The sequence below is a fragment of the Sebastes fasciatus genome, chromosome 20 (genome assembly GCF_043250625.1).
Source record: "Sebastes fasciatus isolate fSebFas1 chromosome 20, fSebFas1.pri, whole genome shotgun sequence".
Lineage (NCBI taxonomy): Eukaryota > Metazoa > Chordata > Actinopteri > Perciformes > Sebastidae > Sebastes > Sebastes fasciatus.
In genome coordinates, this window is record NC_133814.1 from 27,107,934 (window position 1) to 27,129,938 (window position 22,005).

Here is a 22,005-nt window from a genome sequence, read left to right on the forward strand (position 1 = left end):
AGCTTACAGAAATTGCAAATACATTAATGTCTACAAGGGAAAATCTTCACCCCTAGCCCTGTGGACATTTAAGAGTTTTGGTTCCTAGGCTAGCCCCTAGGCAAACCTAGGCCATCCCAGGCCACCCCACCCTAGGCTAGGCCTGCACCACTGTAGAGGAGTCATTGGGACAACAAGGGGTACAAAAGGTAGGCAGCGCCGGAGGTTCAGTGTGCTTGCTCAGGCAGCACATATGACAAATTGGAATCGATACAGAGAAGATTAGCATGGCCCCTGCGCAAGGATGACACGCATAACCGTGAAGCGTTTCCACTTTTTGATCTGCCGCCGAGCAAAGGAGTGTTGTAAAACCTTCTCCAGATGGTGTAGGGTCTGTGTCAGTGGTTGGAATTACCGGAGTTCCTTGCCGCATTGCAGAAGCGCATCAGTGCGAGTGCCAGGGGCAAGGGTGTAGGGTCTGTGCCAGTGGCTGGAATGTCCCAAGTGCTGGGGATAACAGATTTGGCATGTGCGGCTTATCCTGGAGATGATTCTACCGAGAGATACTCGGAGCTTGCCGGAGAGGCTCACAGTTGTCCTTGGGTGTGTCTTAAGAGGGGATTACTTCGAGCCTAAGCCCCGCCTCCGGCCTGAAAAGGACACTTGTGCACCGCCCCCCTCCGTGTGTCAGAGCAGTTTAGGACTTATCCTTTTTTTTTTAGTTAAACATGCTGACCGAATTAGCTGCAAGCTTATAGAAATTGCAAAGACATTGATGTCTACAAGGGAAAATCTTCACCCCTAGCCCTGTGGACATTTAAGAGTTTTGGTTCCTAGGCTAGCCCCTAGGCAAACCTAGGCCATCCCAGGCCACCCCACCCTAGGCTAGGCCTGCACCACTGTAGAGGAGTCATTGGGACAACAAGGGGTACAAAAGGTAGGCAGCGCCGGAGGTTCAGTGTGCTTGCTCAGGCAGCACATATGACAAATTGGAATCGATACAGAGAAGATTAGCATGGCCCCTGCGCAAGGATGACACGCATAACCGTGAAGCGTTTCCACTTTTTGATCTGCCGCCGAGCAAAGGAGTGTTGTAAAACCTTCTCCAGATGGTGTAGGGTCTGTGTCAGTGGTTGGAATTACCGGAGTTCCTTGCCGCATTGCAGAAGCGCATCAGTGCGAGTGCCAGGGGCAAGGGTGTAGGGTCTGTGCCAGTGGCTGGAATGTCCCAAGTGCTGGGGATAACAGATTTGGCATGTGCGGCTTATCCTGGAGATGATTCTACCGAGAGATACTCGGAGCTTGCCGGAGAGGCTCACAGTTGTCCTTGGGTGTGTCTTAAGAGGGGATTACTTCGAGCCTAAGCCCCGCCTCCGGCCTGAAAAGGACACTTGTGCACCGCCCCCCTCCGTGTGTCAGAGCAGTTTGGGACTTATCCTTTTTTTTTTAGTTAAACATGCTGACCGAATTAGCTGCAAGCTTACAGAAATTGCAAAGACATTGATGTCTACAAGGGAAAATCTTCACCCCTAGCCCTGTGGACATTTAAGAGTTTTGGTTCCTAGGCTAGCCCCTAGGCAAACCTAGTCCATCCCAGGCCACCCCACCCTAGGCTAGGCCTGCACCACTGTAGAGGAGTCATTGGGACAACAAGGGGTACAAAAGGTAGGCAGCGCCGGAGGTTCAGTGTGCTTGCTCAGGCAGCACATATGACAAATTGGAATCGATACAGAGAAGATTAGCATGGCCCCTGCGCAAGGATGACACGCATAACCGTGAAGCGTTTCCACTTTTTGATCTGCCGCCGAGCAAAGGAGTGTTGTAAAACCTTCTCCAGATGGTGTAGGGTCTGTGTCAGTGGTTGGAATTACCGGAGTTCCTTGCCGCATTGCAGAAGCGCATCAGTGCGAGTGCCAGGGGCAAGGGTGTAGGGTCTGTGCCAGTGGCTGGAATGTCCCAAGTGCTGGGGATAACAGATTTGGCATGTGCGGCTTATCCTGGAGATGATTCTACCGAGAGATACTCGGAGCTTGCCGGAGAGGCTCACAGTTGTCCTGGGGTGTGTCTTAAGAGGGGATTACTTCGAGCCTAAGCCCCGCCTCCGGCCTGAAAAGGACACTTGTGCACCGCCCCCCTCCGTGTGTCAGAGCAGTTTAGGACTTATCCTTTTTTTTTTAGTTAAACATGCTGACCGAATTAGCTGCAAGCTTACAGAAATTGCAAATACATTGATGTCTACAAGGGAAAATCTTCACCCCTAGCCCTGTGGACATTTAAGAGTTTTGGTTCCTAGGCTGGCCCCTAGGCAAACCTAGGCCATCCCAGGCCACCCCACCCTAGGCTAGGCCTGCACCACTGTAGAGGAGTCATTGGGACAACAAGGGGTACAAAAGGTAGGCAGCGCCGTAGGTTCAGTGTGCTTGCTCAGGCAGCACATATGACAAATTGGAATCGATACAGAGAAGATTAGCATGGCCCCTGCGCAAGGATGACACGCATAACCGTGAAGCGTTTCCACTTTTTGATCTGCCGCCGAGCAAAGGAGTGTTGTAAAACCTTCTCCAGATGGTGTAGGGTCTGTGTCAGTGGTTGGAATTACCGGAGTTCCTTGCCGCATTGCAGAAGCGCATCAGTGCGAGTGCCAGGGGCAAGGGTGTAGGGTCTGTGCCAGTGGCTGGAATGTCCCAAGTGCTGGGGATAACAGATTTGGCATGTGCGGCTTATCCTGGAGATGATTCTACCGAGAGATACTCGGAGCTTGCCGGAGAGGCTCACAGTTGTCCTGGGGTGTGTCTTAAGAGGGGATTACTTCGAGCCTAAGCCCCGCCTCCGGCCTGAAAAGGACACTTGTGCACCGCCCCCCTCCGTGTGTCAGAGCAGTTTGGGACTTATCCTTTTTTTTTTAGTTAAACATGCTGACCGAATTAGCTGCAAGCTTACAGAAATTGCAAAGACATTGATGTCTACAACGGAAAATCTTCACCCCTAGCCCTGTGGACATTTAAGAGTTTTGGTTCCTAGGCTAGCCCCTAGGCAAACCTAGGCCATCCCAGGCCACCCCACCCTAGGCTAGGCCTGCACCACTGTAGAGGAGTCATTGGGACAACAAGGGGTACAAAAGGTAGGCAGCGCCGGAGGTTCAGTGTGCTTGCTCAGGCAGCACATATGACAAATTGGAATCGATACAGAGAAGATTAGCATGGCCCCTGCGCAAGGATGACACGCATAACCGTGAAGCGTTTCCACTTTTTGATCTGCCGCCGAGCAAAGGAGTGTTGTAAAACCTTCTCCAGATGGTGTAGGGTCTGTGTCAGTGGTTGGAATTACCGGAGTTCCTTGCTGCATTGCAGAAGCGCATCAGTGCGAGTGCCAGGGGCAAGGGTGTAGGGTCTGTGCCAGTGGCTGGAATGTCCCAAGTGCTGGGGATAACAGATTTGGCATGTGCGGCTTATCCTGGAGATGATTCTACCGAGAGATACTCGGAGCTCGCCGGAGAGGCTCACAGTTGTCCTGGGGTTTGTCTTAAGAGGGGATTACTTCGAGCCTAAGCCCCGCCTCCGGCCTGAAAAGGACGCTTGTGCACGGCCCCCCTCCGTGTGTCAGAGCAGTTTAGGACTTATCCTTTTTTTTTTAGTTAAACATGCTGACCGAATTAGCTGCAAGCTTACAGAAATTGCAAAGACATTGATGTCTACAAGGGAAAATCTTCACCCCTAGCCCTGTGGACATTTAAGAGTTTTGGTTCCTAGGCTAGCCCGTAGGCAAACCTAGGCCATCCCAGTCCACCCCACCCTAGGCTAGGCCTGCACCACTGTAGAGGAGTCATTGGGACAACAAGGGGTACAAAAGGTAGGCAGCGCCGGAGGTTCAGTGTGCTTGCTCAGGCAGCACATATGACAAATTGGAATCGATACAGAGAAGATTAGCATGGCCCCTGCGCAAGGATGACACGCATAACCGTGAAGCGTTTCCACTTTTTGATCTGCCGCCGAGCAAAGGAGTGTTGTAAAACCTTCTCCAGATGGTGTAGGGTCTGTGTCAGTGGTTGGAATTACCGGAGTTCCTTGCCGCATTGCAGAAGCGCATCAGTGCGAGTGCCAGGGGCAAGGGTGTAGGGTCTGTGCCAGTGGCTGGAATGTCCCAAGTGCTGGGGATAACAGATTTGGCATGTGCGGCTTATCCTGGAGATGATTCTACCGAGAGATACTCGGAGCTTGCCGGAGAGGCTCACAGTTGTCCTTGGGTGTGTCTTAAGAGGGGATTACTTCGAGCCTAAGCCCCGCCTCCGGCCTGAAAAGGACACTTGTGCACCGCCCCCCTCCGTGTGTCAGAGCAGTTTAGGACTTATCCTTTTTTTTTTAGTTTAACATGCTGACCGAATTAGCTGCAAGCTTACAGAAATTGCAAATACATTAATGTCTACAAGGGAAAATCTTCACCCCTAGCCCTGTGGACATTTAAGAGTTTTGGTTCCTAGGCTAGCCCCTAGGCAAACCTAGGCCATCCCAGGCCACCCCACCCTAGGCTAGGCCTGCACCACTGTAGAGGAGTCATTGGGACAACAAGGGGTACAAAAGGTAGGCAGCGCCGGAGGTTCAGTGTGCTTGCTCAGGCAGCACATATGACAAATTGGAATCGATACAGAGAAGATTAGCATGGCCCCTGCGCAAGGATGACACGCATAACCGTGAAGCGTTTCCACTTTTTGATCTGCCGCCGAGCAAAGGAGTGTTGTAAAACCTTCTCCAGATGGTGTAGGGTCTGTGTCAGTGGTTGGAATTACCGGAGTTCCTTGCCGCATTGCAGAAGCGCATCAGTGCGAGTGCCAGGGGCAAGGGTGTAGGGTCTGTGCCAGTGGCTGGAATGTCCCAAGTGCTGGGGATAACAGATTTGGCATGTGCGGCTTATCCTGGAGATGATTCTACCGAGAGATACTCGGAGCTTGCCGGAGAGGCTCACAGTTGTCCTTGGGTGTGTCTTAAGAGGGGATTACTTCGAGCCTAAGCCCCGCCTCCGGCCTGAAAAGGACACTTGTGCACCGCCCCCCTCCGTGTGTCAGAGCAGTTTAGGACTTATCCTTTTTTTTTTAGTTAAACATGCTGACCGAATTAGCTGTAAGCTTACAGAAATTGCAAATACATTAATGTCTACAAGGGAAAATCTTCACCCCTAGCCCTGTGGACATTTAAGAGTTTTGGTTCCTAGGCTAGCCCCTAGGCAAACCTAGGCCATCCCAGGCCACCCCACCCTAGGCTAGGCCTGCACCACTGTAGAGGAGTCATTGGGACAACAAGGGGTACAAAAGGTAGGCAGCGCCGGAGGTTCAGTGTGCTTGCTCAGGCAGCACATATGACAAATTGGAATCGATACAGAGAAGATTAGCATGGCCCCTGCGCAAGGATGACACGCATAACCGTGAAGCGTTTCCACTTTTTGATCTGCCGCCGAGCAAAGGAGTGTTGTAAAACCTTCTCCAGATGGTGTAGGGTCTGTGTCAGTGGTTGGAATTACCGGAGTTCCTTGCCGCATTGCAGAAGCGCATCAGTGCGAGTGCCAGGGGCAAGGGTGTAGGGTCTGTGCCAGTGGCTGGAATGTCCCAAGTGCTGGGGATAACAGATTTGGCATGTGCGGCTTATCCTGGAGATGATTCTACCGAGAGATACTCGGAGCTCGCCGGAGAGGCTCACAGTTGTCCTGGGGTGTGTCTTAAGAGGGGATTACTTCGAGCCTAAGCCCCGCCTCCGGCCTGAAAAGGACACTTGTGCACCGCCCCCCTCCGTGTGTCAGAGCAGTTTAGGACTTATCCTTTTTTTTTTAGTTAAACATGCTGACAGAATTAGCTGCAAGCTTACAGAAATTGCAAATACATTGATGTCTACAAGGGAAAATCTTCACCCCTAGCCCTGTGGACATTTAAGAGTTTTGGTTTCTAGGCTAGCCCCTAGGCAAACCTAGGCCATCCCAGGCCACCCCACCCTAGGCTAGGCCTGCACCACTGTAGAGGAGTCATTGGGACAACAAGGGGTACAAAAGGTAGGCAGCGCCGGAGGTTCAGTGTGCTTGCTCAGGCAGCACATATGACAAATTGGAATCGATACAGAGAAGATTAGCATGGCCCCTGCGCAAGGATGACACGCATAACCGTGAAGCGTTTCCACTTTTTGATCTGCCGCCGAGCAAAGGAGTGTTGTAAAACCTTCTCCAGATGGTGTAGGGTCTGTGTCAGTGGTTGGAATTACCGGAGTTCCTTGCCGCATTGCAGAAGCGCATCAGTGCGAGTGCCAGGGGCAAGGGTGTAGGGTCTGTGCCAGTGGCTGGAATGTCCCAAGTGCTGGGGATAACAGATTTGGCATGTGCGGCTTATCCTGGAGATGATTCTACCGAGAGATACTCGGAGCTTGCCGGAGAGGCTCACAGTTGTCCTTGGGTGTGTCTTAAGAGGGGATTACTTCGAGCCTAAGCCCCGCCTCCGGCCTGAAAAGGACACTTGTGCACCGCCCCCCTCCGTGTGTCAGAGCAGTTTAGGACTTATCCTTTTTTTTTTAGTTAAACATGCTGACCGAATTAGCTGTAAGCTTACAGAAATTGCAAATACATTAATGTCTACAAGGGAAAATCTTCACCCCTAGCCCTGTGGACATTTAAGAGTTTTGGTTCCTAGGCTAGCCCCTAGGCAAACCTAGGCCATCCCAGGCCACCCCACCCTAGGCTAGGCCTGCACCACTGTAGAGGAGTCATTGGGACAACAAGGGGTACAAAAGGTAGGCAGCGCCGGAGGTTCAGTGTGCTTGCTCAGGCAGCACATATGACAAATTGGAATCGATACAGAGAAGATTAGCATGGCCCCTGCGCAAGGATGACACGCATAACCGTGAAGCGTTTCCACTTTTTGATCTGCCGCCGAGCAAAGGAGTGTTGTAAAACCTTCTCCAGATGGTGTAGGGTCTGTGTCAGTGGTTGGAATTACCGGAGTTCCTTGCCGCATTGCAGAAGCGCATCAGTGCGAGTGCCAGGGGCAAGGGTGTAGGGTCTGTGCCAGTGGCTGGAATGTCCCAAGTGCTGGGGATAACAGATTTGGCATGTGCGGCTTATCCTGGAGATGATTCTACCGAGAGATACTCGGAGCTCGCCGGAGAGGCTCACAGTTGTCCTGGGGTGTGTCTTAAGAGGGGATTACTTCGAGCCTAAGCCCCGCCTCCGGCCTGAAAAGGACACTTGTGCACCGCCCCCCTCCGTGTGTCAGAGCAGTTTAGGACTTATCCTTTTTTTTTTAGTTAAACATGCTGACAGAATTAGCTGCAAGCTTACAGAAATTGCAAATACATTGATGTCTACAAGGGAAAATCTTCACCCCTAGCCCTGTGGACATTTAAGAGTTTTGGCTTCTAGGCTAGCCCCTAGGCAAACCTAGGCCATCCCAGGCCACCCCACCCTAGGCTAGGCCTGCACCACTGTAGAGGAGTCATTGGGACAACAAGGGGTACAAAAGGTAGGCAGCGCCGGAGGTTCAGTGTGCTTGCTCAGGCAGCACATATGACAAATTGGAATCGATACAGAGAAGATTAGCATGGCCCCTGCGCAAGGATGACACGCATAACCGTGAAGCGTTTCCACTTTTTGATCTGCCGCCGAGCAAAGGAGTGTTGTAAAACCTTCTCCAGATGGTGTAGGGTCTGTGTCAGTGGTTGGAATTACCGGAGTTCCTTGCCGCATTGCAGAAGCGCATCAGTGCGAGTGCCAGGGGCAAGGGTGTAGGGTCTGTGCCAGTGGCTGGAATGTCCCAAGTGCTGGGGATAACAGATTTGGCATGTGCGGCTTATCCTGGAGATGATTCTACCGAGAGATACTCGGAGCTTGCCGGAGTGGCTCACAGTTGTCCTGGGGTGTGTCTTAAGAGGAGATTACTTCGAGCCTAAGCCCCGCCTCCGGCCTGAAAAGGACACTTGTGCACCGCCCCCCTCCGTGTGTCAGAGCAGTTTAGGACTTATCCTTTTTTTTTTAGTTAAAACATGCTGACCGAATTAGCTGCAAGCTTACAGAAATTGCAAATACATTGATGTCTACAAGGGAAAATCTTCACCCCTAGCCCTGTGGACATTTAAGAGTTTTGGTTCCTAGGCTAGCCCCTAGGCAAACCTAGGCCATCCCAGGCCACCCCACCCTAGGCTAGGCCTGCACCACTGTAGAGGAGTCATTGGGACAACAAGGGGTACAAAAGGTAGGCAGCGCCGGAGGTTCAGTGTGCTTGCTCAGGCAGCACATATGACAAATTGGAATCGATACAGAGAAGATTAGCATGGCCCCTGCGCAAGGATGACACGCATAACCGTGAAGCGTTTCCACTTTTTGATCTGCCGCCGAGCAAAGGAGTGTTGTAAAACCTTCTCCAGATGGTGTAGGATCTGTGTCAGTGGTTGGAATTACCGGAGTTCCTTGCCGCATTGCAGAAGCGCATCAGTGCGAGTGCCAGGGGCAAGGGTGTAGGGTCTGTGCCAGTGGCTGGAATGTCCCAAGTGCTGGGGATAACAGATTTGGCATGTGCGGCTTATCCTGGAGATGATTCTACCGAGAGATACTCGGAGCTCGCCGGAGAGGCTCACAGTTGTCCTGGGGTGTGTCTTAAGAGGGGATTACTTCGAGCCTAAGCCCCGCCTCCGGCCTGAAAAGGACACTTGTGCACGGCCCCCCTCCGTGTGTCAGAGCAGTTTAGGACTTATCCTTTTTTTTTTAGTTAAACATGCTGACCGAATTAGCTGCAAGCTTACAGAAATTGCAAAGACATTGATGTCTACAAGGGAAAATCTTCACCCCTAGCCCTGTGGACATTTAAGAGTTTTGGTTCCTAGGCTAGCCCCTAGGCAAACCTAGGCCATCCCAGTCCACCCCACCCTAGGCTAGGCCTGCACCACTGTAGAGGAGTCATTGGGACAACAAGGGGTACAAAAGGTAGGCAGCGCCGGAGGTTCAGTGTGCTTGCTCAGGCAGCACATATGACAAATTGGAATCGATACAGAGAAGATTAGCATGGCCCCTGCGCAAGGATGACACGCATAACCGTGAAGCGTTTCCACTTTTTGATCTGCCGCCGAGCAAAGGAGTGTTGTAAAACCTTCTCCAGATGGTGTAGGGTCTGTGTCAGTGGTTGGAATTACCGGAGTTCCTTGCCGCATTGCAGAAGCGCATCAGTGCGAGTGCCAGGGGCAAGGGTGTAGGGTCTGTGCCAGTGGCTGGAATGTCCCAAGTGCTGGGGATAACAGATTTGGCATGTGCGGCTTATCCTGGAGATGATTCTACCGAGAGATACTCGGAGCTCGCCGGAGAGGCTCACAGTTGTCCTGGGGTGTGTCTTAAGAGGGGATTACTTCGAGCCTAAGCCCCGCCTCCGGCCTGAAAAGGACACTTGTGCACGGCCCCCCTCCGTGTGTCAGAGCAGTTTAGGACTTATCCTTTTTTTTTTAGTTAAACATGCTGACCGAATTAGCTGCAAGCTTACAGAAATTGCAAAGACATTCATGTCTACAAGGGAAAATCTTCACCCCTAGCCCTGTGGACATTTAAGAGTTTTGGTTCCTAGGCTAGCCCCTAGGCAAACCTAGGCCATCCCAGTCCACCCCACCCTAGGCTAGGCCTGCACCACTGTAGAGGAGTCATTGGGACAACAAGGGGTACAAAAGGTAGGCAGCGCCGGAGGTTCAGTGTGCTTGCTCAGGCAGCACATATGACAAATTGGAATTGATACAGAGAAGATTAGCATGGCCCCTGCGCAAGGATGACACGCATAACCGTGAAGCGTTTCCACTTTTTGATCTGCCGCCGAGCAAAGGAGTGTTGTAAAACCTTCTCCAGATGGTGTAGGGTCTGTGTCAGTGGTTGGAATTACCGGAGTTCCTTGCCGCATTGCAGAAGCGCATCAGTGCGAGTGCCAGGGGCAAGGGTGTAGGGTCTGTGCCAGTGGCTGGAATGTCCCAAGTGCTGGGGATAACAGATTTGGCATGTGCGGCTTATCCTGGAGATGATTCTACCGAGAGATACTCGGAGCTCGCCGGAGAGGCTCACAGTTGTCCTGGGGTGTGTCTTAAGAGGGGATTACTTCGAGCCTAAGCCCCGCCTCCGGCCTGAAAAGGACACTTGTGCACGGCCCCCCTCCGTGTGTCAGAGCAGTTTAGGACTTATCCTTTTTTTTTTAGTTAAACATGCTGACCGAATTAGCTGCAAGCTTACAGAAATTGCAAAGACATTCATGTCTACAAGGGAAAATCTTCACCCCTAGCCCTGTGGACATTTAAGAGTTTTGGTTCCTAGGCTAGCCCCTAGGCAAACCTAGGCCATCCCAGTCCACCCCACCCTAGGCTAGGCCTGCACCACTGTAGAGGAGTCATTGGGACAACAAGGGGTACAAAAGGTAGGCAGCGCCGGAGGTTCAGTGTGCTTGCTCAGGCAGCACATATGACAAATTGGAATTGATACAGAGAAGATTAGCATGGCCCCTGCGCAAGGATGACACGCATAACCGTGAAGCGTTTCCACTTTTTGATCTGCCGCCGAGCAAAGGAGTGTTGTAAAACCTTCTCCAGATGGTGTAGGGTCTGTGTCAGTGGTTGGAATTACCGGAGTTCCTTGCCGCATTGCAGAAGCGCATCAGTGCGAGTGCCAGGGGCAAGGGTGTAGGGTCTGTGCCAGTGGCTGGAATGTCCCAAGTGCTGGGGATAACAGATTTGGCATGTGCGGCTTATCCTGGAGATGATTCTACCGAGAGATACTCGGAGCTTGCCGGAGTGGCTCACAGTTGTCCTGGGGTGTGTCTTAAGAGGGGATTACTTCGAGCCTAAGCCCCGCCTCCGGCCTGAAAAGGACACTTGTGCACCGCCCCCCTCCGTGTGTCAGAGCAGTTTGGGACTTATCCTTTTTTTTTTAGTTAAACATGCTGACCGAATTAGCTGCAAGCTTACAGAAATTGCAAAGACATTGATGTCTACAAGGGAAAATCTTCACCCCTAGCCCTGTGGACATTTAAGAGTTTTGGTTCCTAGGCTAGCCCCTAGGCAAACCTAGGCCATCCCAGGCCACCCCGCCCTAGGCTAGGCCTGCACCACTGTAGAGGAGTCATTGGGACAACAAGGGGTACAAAAGGTAGGCAGCGCCGGAGGTTCAGTGTGCTTGCTCAGGCAGCACATATGACAAATTGGAATCGATACAGAGAAGATTAGCATGGCCCCTGCGCAAGGATGACACGCATAACCGTGAAGCGTTTCCACTTTTTGATCTGCCGCCGAGCAAAGGAGTGTTGTAAAACCTTCTCCAGATGGTGTAGGGTCTGTGTCAGTGGTTGGAATTACCGGAGTTCCTTGCCGCATTGCAGAAGCGCATCAGTGCGAGTGCCAGGGGCAAGGGTGTAGGGTCTGTGCCAGTGGCTGGAATGTCCCAAGTGCTGGGGATAACAGATTTGGCATGTGCGGCTTATCCTGGAGATGATTCTACCGAGAGATACTCGGAGCTTGCCGGAGAGGCTCACAGTTGTCCTGGGGTGTGTCTTAAGAGGGGATTACTTCGAGCCTAAGCCCCGCCTCCGGCCTGAAAAGGACACTTGTGCACCGCCCCCCTCCGTGTGTCAGAGCAGTTTAGGACTTATCCTTTTTTTTTTAGTTAAACATGCTGACCGAATTAGCTGCAAGCTTACAGAAATTGCAAATACATTGATGTCTACAAGGGAAAATCTTCACCCCTAGCCCTGTGGACATTTAAGAGTTTTGGTTCCTAGGCTGGCCCCTAGGCAAACCTAGGCCATCCCAGGCCACCCCACCCTAGGCTAGGCCTGCACCACTGTAGAGGAGTCATTGGGACAACAAGGGGTACAAAAGGTAGGCAGCGCTGGAGGTTCAGTGTGCTTGCTCAGGCAGCACATATGACAAATTGGAATCGATACAGAGAAGATTAGCATGGCCCCTGCGCAAGGATGACACGCATAACCGTGAAGCGTTTCCACTTTTTGATCTGCCGCCGAGCAAAGGAGTGTTGTAAAACCTTCTCCAGATGGTGTAGGGTCTGTGTCAGTGGTTGGAATTACCGGAGTTCCTTGCTGCATTGCAGAAGCGCATCAGTGCGAGTGCCAGGGGCAAGGGTGTAGGGTCTGTGCCAGTGGCTGGAATGTCCCAAGTGCTGGGGATAACAGATTTGGCATGTGCGGCTTATCCTGGAGATGATTCTACCGAGAGATACTCGGAGCTCGCCGGAGAGGCTCACAGTTGTCCTGGGGTGTGTCTTAAGAGGGGATTACTTCGAGCCTAAGCCCCGCCTCCGGCCTGAAAAGGACACTTGTGCACCGCCCCCCTCCGTGTGTCAGAGCAGTTTGGGACTTATCCTTTTTTTTTTAGTTAAACATGCTGACCGAATTAGCTGCAAGCTTACAGAAATTGCAAAGACATTGATGTCTACAACGGAAAATCTTCACCCCTAGCCCTGTGGACATTTAAGAGTTTTGGTTCCTAGGCTAGCCCCTAGGCAAACCTAGGCCATCCCAGGCCACCCCACCCTAGGCTAGGCCTGCACCACTGTAGAGGAGTCATTGGGACAACAAGGGGTACAAAAGGTAGGCAGCGCCGGAGGTTCAGTGTGCTTGCTCAGGCAGCACATATGACAAATTGGAATCGATACAGAGAAGATTAGCATGGCCCCTGCGCAAGGATGACACGCATAACCGTGAAGCGTTTCCACTTTTTGATCTGCCGCCGAGCAAAGGAGTGTTGTAAAACCTTCTCCAGATGGTGTAGGGTCTGTGTCAGTGGTTGGAATTACCGGAGTTCCTTGCTGCATTGCAGAAGCGCATCAGTGCGAGTGCCAGGGGCAAGGGTGTAGGGTCTGTGCCAGTGGCTGGAATGTCCCAAGTGCTGGGGATAACAGATTTGGCATGTGCGGCTTATCCTGGAGATGATTCTACCGAGAGATACTCGGAGCTTGCCGGAGAGGCTCACAGTTGTCCTTGGGTGTGTCTTAAGAGGGGATTACTTCGAGCCTAAGCCCCGCCTCCGGCCTGAAAAGGACACTTGTGCACCGCCCCCCTCCGTGTGTCAGAGCAGTTTAGGACTTATCCTTTTTTTTTTAGTTAAACATGCTGACCGAATTAGCTGCAAGCTTACAGAAATTGCAAATACATTAATGTCTACAAGGGAAAATCTTCACCCCTAGCCCTGTGGACATTTAAGAGTTTTGGTTCCTAGGCTAGCCCCTAGGCAAACCTAGGCCATCCCAGGCCACCCCACCCTAGGCTAGGCCTGCACCACTGTAGAGGAGTCATTGGGACAACAAGGGGTACAAAAGGTAGGCAGCGCCGGAGGTTCAGTGTGCTTGCTCAGGCAGCACATATGACAAATTGGAATCGATACAGAGAAGATTAGCATGGCCCCTGCGCAAGGATGACACGCATAACCGTGAAGCGTTTCCACTTTTTGATCTGCCGCCGAGCAAAGGAGTGTTGTAAAACCTTCTCCAGATGGTGTAGGGTCTGTGTCAGTGGTTGGAATTACCGGAGTTCCTTGCCGCATTGCAGAAGCGCATCAGTGCGAGTGCCAGGGGCAAGGGTGTAGGGTCTGTGCCAGTGGCTGGAATGTCCCAAGTGCTGGGGATAACAGATTTGGCATGTGCGGCTTATCCTGGAGATGATTCTACCGAGAGATACTCGGAGCTTGCCGGAGAGGCTCACAGTTGTCCTGGGGTGTGTCTTAAGAGGGGATTACTTCGAGCCTAAGCCCCGCCTCCGGCCTGAAAAGGACACTTGTGCACCGCCCCCCTCCGTGTGTCAGAGCAGTTTAGGACTTATCCTTTTTTTTTTAGTTAAACATGCTGACCGAATTAGCTGCAAGCTTACAGAAATTGCAAATACATTGATGTCTACAAGGGAAAATCTTCACCCCTAGCCCTGTGGACATTTAAGAGTTTTGGTTCCTAGGCTGGCCCCTAGGCAAACCTAGGCCATCCCAGGCCACCCCACCCTAGGCTAGGCCTGCACCACTGTAGAGGAGTCATTGGGACAACAAGGGGTACAAAAGGTAGGCAGCGCCGGAGGTTCAGTGTGCTTGCTCAGGCAGCACATATGACAAATTGGAATCGATACAGAGAAGATTAGCATGGCCCCTGCGCAAGGATGACACGCATAACCGTGAAGCGTTTCCACTTTTTGATCTGCCGCCGAGCAAAGGAGTGTTGTAAAACCTTCTCCAGATGGTGTAGGGTCTGTGTCAGTGGTTGGAATTACCGGAGTTCCTTGCCGCATTGCAGAAGCGCATCAGTGCGAGTGCCAGGGGCAAGGGTGTAGGGTCTGTGCCAGTGGCTGGAATGTCCCAAGTGCTGGGGATAACAGATTTGGCATGTGCGGCTTATCCTGGAGATGATTCTACCGAGAGATACTCGGAGCTTGCCGGAGTGGCTCACAGTTGTCCTGGGGTGTGTCTTAAGAGGGGATTACTTCGAGCCTAAGCCCCGCCTCCGGCCTGAAAAGGACACTTGTGCACCGCCCCCCTCCGTGTGTCAGAGCAGTTTGGGACTTATCCTTTTTTTTTTAGTTAAACATGCTGACCGAATTAGCTGCAAGCTTACAGAAATTGCAAAGACATTGATGTCTACAAGGGAAAATCTTCACCCCTAGCCCTGTGGACATTTAAGAGTTTTGGTTCCTAGGCTAGCCCCTAGGCAAACCTAGGCCATCCCAGGCCACCCCGCCCTAGGCTAGGCCTGCACCACTGTAGAGGAGTCATTGGGACAACAAGGGGTACAAAAGGTTGGCAGCGCCGGAGGTTCAGTGTGCTTGCTCAGGCAGCACATATGACAAATTGGAATCGATACAGAGAAGATTAGCATGGCCCCTGCGCAAGGATGACACGCATAACCGTGAAGCGTTTCCACTTTTTGATCTGCCGCCGAGCAAAGGAGTGTTGTAAAACCTTCTCCAGATGGTGTAGGGTCTGTGTCAGTGGTTGGAATTACCGGAGTTCCTTGCCGCATTGCAGAAGCGCATCAGTGCGAGTGCCAGGGGCAAGGGTGTAGGGTCTGTGCCAGTGGCTGGAATGTCCCAAGTGCTGGGGATAACAGATTTGGCATGTGCGGCTTATCCTGGAGATGATTCTACCGAGAGATACTCGGAGCTTGCCGGAGAGGCTCACAGTTGTCCTGGGGTGTGTCTTAAGAGGGGATTACTTCGAGCCTAAGCCCCGCCTCCGGCCTGAAAAGGACACTTGTGCACCGCCCCCCTCCGTGTGTCAGAGCAGTTTAGGACTTATCCTTTTTTTTTTAGTTAAACATGCTGACCGAATTAGCTGCAAGCTTACAGAAATTGCAAAGACATTGATGTCTACAAGGGAAAATCTTCACCCCTAGCCCTGTGGACATTTAAGAGTTTTGGTTCCTAGGCTGGCCCCTAGGCAAACCTAGGCCATCCCAGGCCACCCCACCCTAGGCTAGGCCTGCACCACTGTAGAGGAGTCATTGGGACAACAAGGGGTACAAAAGGTAGGCAGCGCTGGAGGTTCAGTGTGCTTGCTCAGGCAGCACATATGACAAATTGGAATCGATACAGAGAAGATTAGCATGGCCCCTGCGCAAGGATGACACGCATAACCGTGAAGCGTTTCCACTTTTTGATCTGCCGCCGAGCAAAGGAGTGTTGTAAAACCTTCTCCAGATGGTGTAGGGTCTGTGTCAGTGGTTGGAATTACCGGAGTTCCTTGCTGCATTGCAGAAGCGCATCAGTGCGAGTGCCAGGGGCAAGGGTGTAGGGTCTGTGCCAGTGGCTGGAATGTCCCAAGTGCTGGGGATAACAGATTTGGCATGTGCGGCTTATCCTGGAGATGATTCTACCGAGAGATACTCGGAGCTCGCCGGAGAGGCTCACAGTTGTCCTGGGGTGTGTCTTAAGAGGGGATTACTTCGAGCCTAAGCCCCGCCTCCGGCCTGAAAAGGACACTTGTGCACGGCCCCCCTCCGTGTGTCAGAGCAGTTTAGGACTTATCCTTTTTTTTTTAGTTAAACATGCTGACCGAATTAGCTGCAAGCTTACAGAAATTGCAAAGACATTGATGTCTACAAGGGAAAATCTTCACCCCTAGCCCTGTGGACATTTAAGAGTTTTGGTTCCTAGGCTAGCCCCTAGGCAAACCTAGGCCATCCCAGTCCACCCCACCCTAGGCTAGGCCTGCACCACTGTAGAGGAGTCATTGGGACAACAAGGGGTACAAAAGGTAGGCAGCGCCGGAGGTTCAGTGTGCTTGCTCAGGCAGCACATATGACAAATTGGAATCGATACAGAGAAGATTAGCATGGCCCCTGCGCAAGGATGACACGCATAACCGTGAAGCGTTTCCACTTTTTGATCTGCCGCCGAGCAAAGGAGTGTTGTAAAACCTTCTCCAGATGGTGTAGGGTCTGTGTCAGTGGTTGGAATTACCGGAGTTCCTTGCCGCATTGCAGAAGCGCATCAGTGCGAGTGCCAGGGGCAAGGGTGTAGGGTCTGTGCCAGTGGCTGGAATGTCCCAAGTGCTGGGGATAACAGATTTGGCATGTGCGGCTTATCCTGGAGATGATTCTACCGAGAGATACTCGGAGCTCGCCGGAGAGGCTCACAGTTGTCCTGGGGTGTGTCTTAAGAGGGGATTACTTCGAGCCTAAGCCCCGCCTCCGGCCTGAAAAGGACACTTGTGCACGGCCCCCCTCCGTGTGTCAGAGCAGTTTAGGACTTATCCTTTTTTTTTTAGTTAAACATGCTGACCGAATTAGCTGCAAGCTTACAGAAATTGCAAAGACATTCATGTCTACAAGGGAAAATCTTCACCCCTAGCCCTGTGGACATTTAAGAGTTTTGGTTCCTAGGCTAGCCCCTAGGCAAACCTAGGCCATCCCAGTCCACCCCACCCTAGGCTAGGCCTGCACCACTGTAGAGGAGTCATTGGGACAACAAGGGGTACAAAAGGTAGGCAGCGCCGGAGGTTCAGTGTGCTTGCTCAGGCAGCACATATGACAAATTGGAATTGATACAGAGAAGATTAGCATGGCCCCTGCGCAAGGATGACACGCATAACCGTGAAGCGTTTCCACTTTTTGATCTGCCGCCGAGCAAAGGAGTGTTGTAAAACCTTCTCCAGATGGTGTAGGGTCTGTGTCAGTGGTTGGAATTACCGGAGTTCCTTGCCGCATTGCAGAAGCGCATCAGTGCGAGTGCCAAGGGCAAGGGTGTAGGGTCTGTGCCAGTGGCTGGAATGTCCCAAGTGCTGGGGATAACAGATTTGGCATGTGCGGCTTATCCTGGAGATGATTCTACCGAGAGATACTCGGAGCTCGCCGGAGAGGCTCACAGTTGTCCTGGGGTGTGTCTTAAGAGGGGATTACTTCGAGCCTAAGCCCCGCCTCCGGCCTGAAAAGGACACTTGTGCACGGCCCCCCTCCGTGTGTCAGAGCAGTTTAGGACTTATCCTTTTTTTTTTAGTTAAACATGCTGACCGAATTAGCTGCAAGCTTACAGAAATTGCAAAGACATTCATGTCTACAAGGGAAAATCTTCACCCCTAGCCCTGTGGACATTTAAGAGTTTTGGTTCCTAGGCTAGCCCCTAGGCAAACCTAGGCCATCCCAGTCCACCCCACCCTAGGCTAGGCCTGCACCACTGTAGAGGAGTCATTGGGACAACAAGGGGTACAAAAGGTAGGCAGCGCCGGAGGTTCAGTGTGCTTGCTCAGGCAGCACATATGACAAATTGGAATTGATACAGAGAAGATTAGCATGGCCCCTGCGCAAGGATGACACGCATAACCGTGAAGCGTTTCCACTTTTTGATCTGCCGCCGAGCAAAGGAGTGTTGTAAAACCTTCTCCAGATGGTGTAGGGTCTGTGTCAGTGGTTGGAATTACCGGAGTTCCTTGCCGCATTGCAGAAGCGCATCAGTGCGAGTGCCAGGGGCAAGGGTGTAGGGTCTGTGCCAGTGGCTGGAATGTCCCAAGTGCTGGGGATAACAGATTTGGCATGTGCGGCTTATCCTGGAGATGATTCTACCGAGAGATACTCGGAGCTTGCCGGAGTGGCTCACAGTTGTCCTGGGGTGTGTCTTAAGAGGGGATTACTTCGAGCCTAAGCCCCGCCTCCGGCCTGAAAAGGACACTTGTGCACCGCCCCCCTCCGTGTGTCAGAGCAGTTTGGGACTTATCCTTTTTTTTTTAGTTAAACATGCTGACCGAATTAGCTGCAAGCTTACAGAAATTGCAAAGACATTGATGTCTACAAGGGAAAATCTTCACCCCTAGCCCTGTGGACATTTAAGAGTTTTGGTTCCTAGGCTAGCCCCTAGGCAAACCTAGGCCATCCCAGGCCACCCCGCCCTAGGCTAGGCCTGCACCACTGTAGAGGAGTCATTGGGACAACAAGGGGTACAAAAGGTAGGCAGCGCCGGAGGTTCAGTGTGCTTGCTCAGGCAGCACATATGACAAATTGGAATCGATACAGAGAAGATTAGCATGGCCCCTGCGCAAGGATGACACGCATAACCGTGAAGCGTTTCCACTTTTTGATCTGCCGCCGAGCAAAGGAGTGTTGTAAAACCTTCTCCAGATGGTGTAGGGTCTGTGTCAGTGGTTGGAATTACCGGAGTTCCTTGCCGCATTGCAGAAGCGCATCAGTGCGAGTGCCAGGGGCAAGGGTGTAGGGTCTGTGCCAGTGGCTGGAATGTCCCAAGTGCTGGGGATAACAGATTTGGCATGTGCGGCTTATCCTGGAGATGATTCTACCGAGAGATACTCGGAGCTTGCCGGAGAGGCTCACAGTTGTCCTGGGGTGTGTCTTAAGAGGGGATTACTTCGAGCCTAAGCCCCGCCTCCGGCCTGAAAAGGACACTTGTGCACCGCCCCCCTCCGTGTGTCAGAGCAGTTTAGGACTTATCCTTTTTTTTTTAGTTAAACATGCTGACCGAATTAGCTGCAAGCTTACAGAAATTGCAAATACATTGATGTCTACAAGGGAAAATCTTCATCCCTAGCCCTGTGGACATTTAAGAGTTTTGGTTCCTAGGCTGGCCCCTAGGCAAACCTAGGCCATCCCAGGCCACCCCACCCTAGGCTAGGCCTGCACCACTGTAGAGGAGTCATTGGGACAACAAGGGGTACAAAAGGTAGGCAGCGCTGGAGGTTCAGTGTGCTTGCTCAGGCAGCACATATGACAAATTGGAATCGATACAGAGAAGATTAGCATGGCCCCTGCGCAAGGATGACACGCATAACCGTGAAGCGTTTCCACTTTTTGATCTGCCGCCGAGCAAAGGAGTGTTGTAAAACCTTCTCCAGATGGTGTAGGGTCTGTGTCAGTGGTTGGAATTACCGGAGTTCCTTGCTGCATTGCAGAAGCGCATCAGTGCGAGTGCCAGGGGCAAGGGTGTAGGGTCTGTGCCAGTGGCTGGAATGTCCCAAGTGCTGGGGATAACAGATTTGGCATGTGCGGCTTATCCTGGAGATGATTCTACCGAGAGATACTCGGAGCTCGCCGGAGAGGCTCACAGTTGTCCTGGGGTGTGTCTTAAGAGGGGATTACTTCGAGCCTAAGCCCCGCCTCCGGCCTGAAAAGGACACTTGTGCACCGCCCCCCTCCGTGTGTCAGAGCAGTTTGGGACTTATCCTTTTTTTTTTAGTTAAACATGCTGACCGAATTAGCTGCAAGCTTACAGAAATTGCAAAGACATTGATGTCTACAACGGAAAATCTTCACCCCTAGCCCTGTGGACATTTAAGAGTTTTGGTTCCTAGGCTAGCCCCTAGGCAAACCTAGGCCATCCCAGGCCACCCCACCCTAGGCTAGGCCTGCACCACTGTAGAGGAGTCATTGGGACAACAAGGGGTACAAAAGGTAGGCAGCGCCGGAGGTTCAGTGTGCTTGCTCAGGCAGCACATATGACAAATTGGAATCGATACAGAGAAGATTAGCATGGCCCCTGCGCAAGGATGACACGCATAACCGTGAAGCGTTTCCACTTTTTGATCTGCCGCCGAGCAAAGGAGTGTTGTAAAACCTTCTCCAGATGGTGTAGGGTCTGTGTCAGTGGTTGGAATTACCGGAGTTCCTTGCTGCATTGCAGAAGCGCATCAGTGCGAGTGCCAGGGGCAAGGGTGTAGGGTCTGTGCCAGTGGCTGGAATGTCCCAAGTGCTGGGGATAACAGATTTGGCATGTGCGGCTTATCCTGGAGATGATTCTACCGAGAGATACTCGGAGCTTGCCGGAGAGGCTCACAGTTGTCCTTGGGTGTGTCTTAAGAGGGGATTACTTCGAGCCTAAGCCCCGCCTCCGGCCTGAAAAGGACACTTGTGCACCGCCCCCCTCCGTGTGTCAGAGCAGTTTAGGACTTATCCTTTTTTTTTTAGTTAAACATGCTGACCGAATTAGCTGCAAGCTTACAGAAATTGCAAATACATTAATGTCTACAAGGGAAAATCTTCACCCCTAGCCCTGTGGACATTTAAGAGTTTTGGTTCCTAGGCTAGCCCCTAGGCAAACCTAGGCCATCCCAGGCCACCCCACCCTAGGCTAGGCCTGCACCACTGTAGAGGAGTCATTGGGACAACAAGGGGTACAAAAGGTAGGCAGCGCCGGAGGTTCAGTGTGCTTGCTCAGGCAGCACATATGACAAATTGGAATCGATACAGAGAAGATTAGCATGGCCCCTGCGCAAGGATGACACGCATAACCGTGAAGCGTTTCCACTTTTTGATCTGCCGCCGAGCAAAGGAGTGTTGTAAAACCTTCTCCAGATGGTGTAGGGTCTGTGTCAGTGGTTGGAATTACCGGAGTTCCTTGCCGCATTGCAGAAGCGCATCAGTGCGAGTGCCAGGGGCAAGGGTGTAGGGTCTGTGCCAGTGGCTGGAATGTCCCAAGTGCTGGGGATAACAGATTTGGCATGTGCGGCTTATCCTGGAGATGATTCTACCGAGAGATACTCGGAGCTTGCCGGAGAGGCTCACAGTTGTCCTGGGGTGTGTCTTAAGAGGGGATTACTTCGAGCCTAAGCCCCGCCTCCGGCCTGAAAAGGACACTTGTGCACCGCCCCCCTCCGTGTGTCAGAGCAGTTTAGGACTTATCCTTTTTTTTTTAGTTAAACATGCTGACCGAATTAGCTGCAAGCTTACAGAAATTGCAAATACATTGATGTCTACAAGGGAAAATCTTCACCCCTAGCCCTGTGGACATTTAAGAGTTTTGGTTCCTAGGCTGGCCCCTAGGCAAACCTAGGCCATCCCAGGCCACCCCACCCTAGGCTAGGCCTGCACCACTGTAGAGGAGTCATTGGGACAACAAGGGGTACAAAAGGTAGGCAGCGCCGGAGGTTCAGTGTGCTTGCTCAGGCAGCACATATGACAAATTGGAATCGATACAGAGAAGATTAGCATGGCCCCTGCGCAAGGATGACACGCATAACCGTGAAGCGTTTCCACTTTTTGATCTGCCGCCGAGCAAAGGAGTGTTGTAAAACCTTCTCCAGATGGTGTAGGGTCTGTGTCAGTGGTTGGAATTACCGGAGTTCCTTGCCGCATTGCAGAAGCGCATCAGTGCGAGTGCCAGGGGCAAGGGTGTAGGGTCTGTGCCAGTGGCTGGAATGTCCCAAGTGCTGGGGATAACAGATTTGGCATGTGCGGCTTATCCTGGAGATGATTCTACCGAGAGATACTCGGAGCTTGCCGGAGTGGCTCACAGTTGTCCTGGGGTGTGTCTTAAGAGGGGATTACTTCGAGCCTAAGCCCCGCCTCCGGCCTGAAAAGGACACTTGTGCACCGCCCCCCTCCGTGTGTCAGAGCAGTTTGGGACTTATCCTTTTTTTTTTAGTTAAACATGCTGACCGAATTAGCTGCAAGCTTACAGAAATTGCAAAGACATTGATGTCTACAAGGGAAAATCTTCACCCCTAGCCCTGTGGACATTTAAGAGTTTTGGTTCCTAGGCTAGCCCCTAGGCAAACCTAGGCCATCCCAGGCCACCCCGCCCTAGGCTAGGCCTGCACCACTGTAGAGGAGTCA

The 22,005-nt window shown here is 52.1% G+C and overlaps 1 protein-coding gene and 30 non-coding genes across 35 annotated transcripts in view; all 31 read left to right on the top strand.

Moving 5' to 3' along the window:
• The window catches only part of grid1b (glutamate receptor, ionotropic, delta 1b), a 533,969-nt gene that overhangs the window by 459,451 nt on the left and 52,513 nt on the right, over window positions 1-22,005 (top strand). The gene's annotated exons all lie outside the window — the stretch shown is intronic.
• LOC141759152 (U6 spliceosomal RNA) lies at window positions 212-318 on the top strand. Its single transcript, XR_012592035.1, has one exon. It is a non-coding gene; the product is annotated as a U6 spliceosomal RNA (small nuclear RNA).
• LOC141759153 (U6 spliceosomal RNA) lies at window positions 940-1,046 on the top strand. Its single transcript, XR_012592036.1, has one exon. It is a non-coding gene; the product is annotated as a U6 spliceosomal RNA (small nuclear RNA).
• LOC141759155 (U6 spliceosomal RNA) lies at window positions 1,668-1,774 on the top strand. The gene has a single exon (XR_012592038.1). It is a non-coding gene; the product is annotated as a U6 spliceosomal RNA (small nuclear RNA).
• On the top strand, window positions 2,396-2,502 carry LOC141759156 (U6 spliceosomal RNA). Its single transcript, XR_012592039.1, has one exon. It is a non-coding gene; the product is annotated as a U6 spliceosomal RNA (small nuclear RNA).
• LOC141759157 (U6 spliceosomal RNA) lies at window positions 3,124-3,230 on the top strand. Its single transcript, XR_012592040.1, has one exon. It is a non-coding gene; the product is annotated as a U6 spliceosomal RNA (small nuclear RNA).
• On the top strand, window positions 3,852-3,958 carry LOC141759158 (U6 spliceosomal RNA). The gene has a single exon (XR_012592041.1). It is a non-coding gene; the product is annotated as a U6 spliceosomal RNA (small nuclear RNA).
• On the top strand, window positions 4,580-4,686 carry LOC141759159 (U6 spliceosomal RNA). Its single transcript, XR_012592042.1, has one exon. It is a non-coding gene; the product is annotated as a U6 spliceosomal RNA (small nuclear RNA).
• Window positions 5,308-5,414, top strand: LOC141759160 (U6 spliceosomal RNA). Its single transcript, XR_012592043.1, has one exon. It is a non-coding gene; the product is annotated as a U6 spliceosomal RNA (small nuclear RNA).
• On the top strand, window positions 6,036-6,142 carry LOC141759161 (U6 spliceosomal RNA). Its single transcript, XR_012592044.1, has one exon. It is a non-coding gene; the product is annotated as a U6 spliceosomal RNA (small nuclear RNA).
• On the top strand, window positions 6,764-6,870 carry LOC141759162 (U6 spliceosomal RNA). Its single transcript, XR_012592045.1, has one exon. It is a non-coding gene; the product is annotated as a U6 spliceosomal RNA (small nuclear RNA).
• On the top strand, window positions 7,492-7,598 carry LOC141759163 (U6 spliceosomal RNA). Its single transcript, XR_012592046.1, has one exon. It is a non-coding gene; the product is annotated as a U6 spliceosomal RNA (small nuclear RNA).
• Window positions 8,221-8,327, top strand: LOC141759164 (U6 spliceosomal RNA). Its single transcript, XR_012592047.1, has one exon. It is a non-coding gene; the product is annotated as a U6 spliceosomal RNA (small nuclear RNA).
• LOC141759166 (U6 spliceosomal RNA) lies at window positions 8,949-9,055 on the top strand. The gene has a single exon (XR_012592049.1). It is a non-coding gene; the product is annotated as a U6 spliceosomal RNA (small nuclear RNA).
• LOC141759137 (U6 spliceosomal RNA) lies at window positions 9,677-9,783 on the top strand. The gene has a single exon (XR_012592021.1). It is a non-coding gene; the product is annotated as a U6 spliceosomal RNA (small nuclear RNA).
• Window positions 10,405-10,511, top strand: LOC141759138 (U6 spliceosomal RNA). The gene has a single exon (XR_012592022.1). It is a non-coding gene; the product is annotated as a U6 spliceosomal RNA (small nuclear RNA).
• On the top strand, window positions 11,133-11,239 carry LOC141759167 (U6 spliceosomal RNA). The gene has a single exon (XR_012592050.1). It is a non-coding gene; the product is annotated as a U6 spliceosomal RNA (small nuclear RNA).
• Window positions 11,861-11,967, top strand: LOC141759169 (U6 spliceosomal RNA). Its single transcript, XR_012592051.1, has one exon. It is a non-coding gene; the product is annotated as a U6 spliceosomal RNA (small nuclear RNA).
• On the top strand, window positions 12,589-12,695 carry LOC141759170 (U6 spliceosomal RNA). Its single transcript, XR_012592052.1, has one exon. It is a non-coding gene; the product is annotated as a U6 spliceosomal RNA (small nuclear RNA).
• On the top strand, window positions 13,317-13,423 carry LOC141759171 (U6 spliceosomal RNA). Its single transcript, XR_012592053.1, has one exon. It is a non-coding gene; the product is annotated as a U6 spliceosomal RNA (small nuclear RNA).
• On the top strand, window positions 14,045-14,151 carry LOC141759172 (U6 spliceosomal RNA). The gene has a single exon (XR_012592054.1). It is a non-coding gene; the product is annotated as a U6 spliceosomal RNA (small nuclear RNA).
• LOC141759173 (U6 spliceosomal RNA) lies at window positions 14,773-14,879 on the top strand. The gene has a single exon (XR_012592055.1). It is a non-coding gene; the product is annotated as a U6 spliceosomal RNA (small nuclear RNA).
• LOC141759174 (U6 spliceosomal RNA) lies at window positions 15,501-15,607 on the top strand. Its single transcript, XR_012592056.1, has one exon. It is a non-coding gene; the product is annotated as a U6 spliceosomal RNA (small nuclear RNA).
• LOC141759175 (U6 spliceosomal RNA) lies at window positions 16,229-16,335 on the top strand. Its single transcript, XR_012592057.1, has one exon. It is a non-coding gene; the product is annotated as a U6 spliceosomal RNA (small nuclear RNA).
• On the top strand, window positions 16,957-17,063 carry LOC141759139 (U6 spliceosomal RNA). Its single transcript, XR_012592023.1, has one exon. It is a non-coding gene; the product is annotated as a U6 spliceosomal RNA (small nuclear RNA).
• Window positions 17,685-17,791, top strand: LOC141759140 (U6 spliceosomal RNA). Its single transcript, XR_012592024.1, has one exon. It is a non-coding gene; the product is annotated as a U6 spliceosomal RNA (small nuclear RNA).
• On the top strand, window positions 18,413-18,519 carry LOC141759176 (U6 spliceosomal RNA). The gene has a single exon (XR_012592058.1). It is a non-coding gene; the product is annotated as a U6 spliceosomal RNA (small nuclear RNA).
• Window positions 19,141-19,247, top strand: LOC141759178 (U6 spliceosomal RNA). Its single transcript, XR_012592060.1, has one exon. It is a non-coding gene; the product is annotated as a U6 spliceosomal RNA (small nuclear RNA).
• Window positions 19,869-19,975, top strand: LOC141759179 (U6 spliceosomal RNA). Its single transcript, XR_012592061.1, has one exon. It is a non-coding gene; the product is annotated as a U6 spliceosomal RNA (small nuclear RNA).
• LOC141759180 (U6 spliceosomal RNA) lies at window positions 20,597-20,703 on the top strand. Its single transcript, XR_012592062.1, has one exon. It is a non-coding gene; the product is annotated as a U6 spliceosomal RNA (small nuclear RNA).
• LOC141759181 (U6 spliceosomal RNA) lies at window positions 21,325-21,431 on the top strand. Its single transcript, XR_012592063.1, has one exon. It is a non-coding gene; the product is annotated as a U6 spliceosomal RNA (small nuclear RNA).